General features: G+C 38.8%; 1 non-coding gene across 1 annotated transcript; it reads right to left on the bottom strand.

The window, feature by feature from the left end:
* Positions 1-1546: 1546 nt before the first annotated feature.
* LOC130983616 (small nucleolar RNA R71) lies at positions 1547-1654 on the bottom strand. The gene has a single exon (XR_009087598.1). It is a non-coding gene; the product is annotated as a small nucleolar RNA R71 (small nucleolar RNA).
* Positions 1655-4597: the final 2943 nt, after the last annotated feature.

The raw sequence follows: 4597 nt of genomic DNA, 5'->3' as shown, positions 1-4597 counted from the left end.
CCCAGGAGGCTGCCCTGCCCTTATGGAGGGCAGGGCAGAAAATTGATGCTTGGTGCTAGCAATTGGTGCGGCCATGGTGCGTGTTGGTGCGGGTCTGGCGCGAGTTTGGTGCTTGAGAGGCTGCCCTGCCCGCGCCAAGGGCAGGGCAGAAAAGTTGATGCGCCAGATTTGAGTTGGTGCGCGCGCTTGGTGCTGCCAGGAAGAAGATTGGTGCGCCAGGAAGAAAATTGGTGCGCCAGGAATGCAAAACGCTGCCCTGCCCGCGCCAAGGGCAGGGCAGGAAAGCTTTGGTGCGCCAGGGGAAGAGCGCGCGCGGCAGATGCTGCCAGGATGAGAGTTTGGTGCGCCAGAATTCAAAGTTGGTGCGCCAGATTTTTGTTTGTGGTGCGCCAGTCCAATTGCTGCCCTGCCCGCGCCAAGGGCAGGGCAGAGTTGCCATATTGCACGCCCGAGTTCGAATCACGGAGGAGGCAAACACGCTGATTATTTTCTTGGCTTCTTGGCACGGTACTCATCCTTAAGTCCTAGCTTCTTCATGGTTCCTTGTTCGAACCTTGTAGCATGCATGGGTGACATTTTCCCTTGAATTTCTTTCCTTGGAGTGCCCGATTCTGCCCTCCACAAGGGCAGGGCAAGGTTCTCTTCTTCATGGTTTCAAGGCACATTTTGTGCTCTGCCCTTGGAGTGGGCAGGGCAGAGTTGCCTCCCTTGGCTTGGTCACCTAATGTTGCTCTCCTAGAGGGCATTCTGCCCTTGTGGAGGGAAATGTTGCTTCCCCCATTAGTTGCGGCACGCTTCATCTTGATTCGGCCACGCTTTTCATTCTTTTGCTACACTTTTTGGGCCACGCTTTTCATTTTCTTTTCTTTTCTTCATCTACAATAAACCAAAACAACCACTCAAAGTATCACTAAATTCAAGAGGCTTATAAATCAATTAAAATGCAATTTAAATTAGCTTAAACCTCATGATTTAACATTAATTTCATAGTGGTTGCTTGATTTAGAGAAGTTATGCATTTTCAATCCAAATCACTTACTTAGGATGCAAGAAAGTGCATAAATGCTAACAAAACAAGTGAAATTAGCTTGAAAAATGGGTATATGATGACTTGTCATCAAACCTTACATAAATTTTTGAAAAGGAAGAGGAGATGGCAGCCAAAAATAATAATGCAAGGAGGATGCTTGGTGATTATACTACACCTACTTCCAAGTTTGATGGAAGAAGCATCTCAATCCCTACCATTGGAGCAAATAATTTTGAGCTGAAACCTCAACTAGTTGCTCTAATGCAACAGAACTGCAAATTCCATGGACTTCCATCAGAAGATCCCTACCAGTTTTTAACTGAGTTCTTGCAGATCTGTGAGACTGCTAAGAATAATGAAGTAGATCCTGAAGTCTACAGGCTCATACTTTTCCCTTTTGTTGTAAGAGACAGAGCTAGAATATGGTTGGATTCACAACCTAAAGATAGCCTGGACTCTTGGGATAAGATGGTCGCGGCCTTCTTGGCTAAATTCTTTCCTCCTCAAAAGCTGAGCAAGCTTAGAGTGGATGTTCAGACCTTCAAACAAAAAGATGGTGAATCCCTCTATGAAGCTTGGGAAAGATACAAGCAGATGACCAAAAGGTGTCCTTCTGACATGCTTTCAGAGTGGACCATTTTGGATATATTCTATTATGGTCTATCTGAGTCCTCTAAGATGTCACTGGACCATTCTGCAGGTGGATCCATTCACCTAAAGAAAACACCTGTAGAAGCTCAAGAACTTATTGATATGGTTGCAAATAACCAGTTCATGTACACTTCTGAGAGAAATTTCGTGAATAATGGGATGCCTCAAAGGAAGGGAGTTCTTGAGATTGATGCTCTGAATGCCATATTGGCTCAGAACAAAATGTTGACTCGGCAAGTCAACATGATCTCTCAAAGTCTGAATGGATGGCAAAATGTATCCAATAGTACTAAAAAGGCATCTTCTGAAGAAGAAGCTTATGATCCTGAGAACCCTGCAATGGCAGAGGTAAATTACATGGGTGAACCTTATGGAAACTGACGTTAGGTTTTTTGCCAGTAAAGAAGTTCATAAAAACAGTCGCGTTGTAGATATAGTCTCTAAACCGACAGAAATCCCTTCGTACAAATGTTTGGGTGTGACAAGTAACAAACCCCTTTAAAAGTTGTTAACCAAGTATTCAAACCTCGAGTCGTCTTCTCAAGGAATTGCAGGGAGGTATGTTCTTATTATTGGTTATGAATCCTGTAAATTAGGGGTTTTAGAAATAAGGGAGAAGTATGACAAGTAATTTAAATGGCAATTAAAAATAAATAAATAACTGTAAAATAAACTTTTGGCAAGGTAAGAGAAATTGGAAGTCCAACTTGGTGATCTCTCTCAATAATAACGAAAGTTGTATCTAAATTCCACTTAGTCAACCTTTAAAGTAAAGGAAAGTCAAGGGACTAATTAGTTGACCTTCGAATCCTATTTATTTCCTAAGAAAAAGTTGGGATTATCGAAGTTCAATTCAATTAGCAAGATAACGATTATCAATTATGCTGAGTTTGATAACTGTTGAGTTACTGATTTCTTAACCAAGACCAAAAAGGAAAAGAAATTAAATCTACTGGAATAAAAATAAATTGGATAAAGCCAAAGCATCCATAGCATATAAATCAGAAAACATCTCTGTAATATATAATCCTAACATGAAAAGTTCATAAGCCAATTGGGCAACATAAATCAAGCATAAAATAAAAGTATTAAAGTATCCAAAAGTAGAGGAGAAATATAAAGTAAAAGAAATATTGAACCTGATGAAGAGTCGAATTAAATTCTAATTTCTAAAAATCCTAATTTCTAAATCCTAAGAGAGAGGAGAGAGCATCTCTCTCTCTCTAAAAACTACATCTAAAACATGAAAAGTGAATTATGAAAGCATCATTATGAATGGATGCATTCCTCCACTTTACAGCCTCTAATCTGTGTTCTCTGAGCCGAAAACTAGATCAGAAATAGCCCAGAAATCACTTCCAGCGCTTTCTTGCCAGGTCACGCGTCCGCGTGACTCACGCGTTCGCGTTGGCTGGTGTCGGGGCAGCTATGGCAAATTATATATCAAATCAAAGCCCCGGACGTTAGCTTTCCAATGCAACTGGAACCGCATCGTTTGGACCTCTGTAGCTAAGGTTATAGCCGTTTGAGTGCGAAGAGGTCAGGTTGGACAGCTTAGCAGTTTCTCCAACTTCTTGTATTCCTTCCACTTTTGCATGCTTCCTTTCCATCTTCTTAGCCATTCCTGCCCTGTAATCTCTGAAAACACTTAACGCACATATCAAGGCATCTAATGGTAATAAGAGAGAATTAATAATAAGCAAATATAATATCAAAGAAACATGTTTTCAATTGAGCACAAAATAAACCATAAAATAGTGGTTTATCAACCTCCCCACACTTAAACATTTGCATGTCCTCATGCTAAGCTCAAGAGAAACTATAAAGATGAAGAGGAATGATAGAGAGTATGCAATGCAACCTATGAATAACTACATGCTAAGATGTTTCTACCTACTTGGTTAAAAATAAACAAATCTTTCAAGAACAAATATGAACTGGGTTTCACTAATTCAAATCATAAAAATGAAGCACAAATAGACTTGTAGAAGAAAATAGCTTATGAAAGCAGGGAACAAGGAATTGAGCATCGAACCCTCACTGGTAGTGTATACACTTTAATCACTCAAGTGTTTAAGGTTCGATTCTCTTAATTCTCCACTATCCTTGCTTTCTAAGGCTTGCTCTTCATCTAACAATCAACAAAAATTTAATACACAAATACACACATCAAGGGGTCTTTTAAGGGTTGTAGTGGGGTTAGGGTCAAAGTAGGATTGCATTTGGCCAAGTGGACTAAAATCTGAATCCGTAATTAACTTAAACTTTCCACCTGACTTTAGACAATCCATGTAATCATAATACCACATCTAACTGTCCATTAACCATATTTTCTACATATTCATGCATTCTAATTTCAAGCACAACTCATATGCATTGCTTTCACCACTTACTTTGGGGCATTTTGTCCCCTTTTTATTATTTGCTCTTTTTCTTTTCTTTTTTTCTCTTTTATTTATTTATTTTTTTATTTTATATATATATATATATATATATATATATATATATATATATATTTTCTCAATGCATATGATTAAATTATAGAATGCATGAATCATGTTCTAAACATTTTCATAAAGATATATAATACCCAATTCTTAAACCAATTGTTTCCAAATCCACTTTTCCCCACACTTAATTCATGAGCACTTTCACTAGTCTAAGCTAACCAAGGATTCAAATTAAGGACATTATTGTTTTTCGCTTAGAGTTAATGATGTGCTAAAGTAAAGAACAAAGGGGTAAAATAGGCTCAAATTGGTTTGCAAAGGATAATGAAAGGTAAGGCCATATGGGTATGTAAGCTTAGTGAAGCAAAGGCCTCAATCATATAAGTGCATGTATACATCAAACCATGGAAATATAGAATTAAGCAAGACAAAGATCACAATTTTAGAGAGAAAAATACACACATCA

This window comes from Arachis stenosperma, chromosome 5 (genome assembly GCF_014773155.1).
Source record: "Arachis stenosperma cultivar V10309 chromosome 5, arast.V10309.gnm1.PFL2, whole genome shotgun sequence".
NCBI lineage: Eukaryota > Viridiplantae > Streptophyta > Magnoliopsida > Fabales > Fabaceae > Arachis > Arachis stenosperma.
Note: the sequence above shows the minus strand (reverse complement) of the source record. Positions and strands in the feature narration are given on the sequence as shown.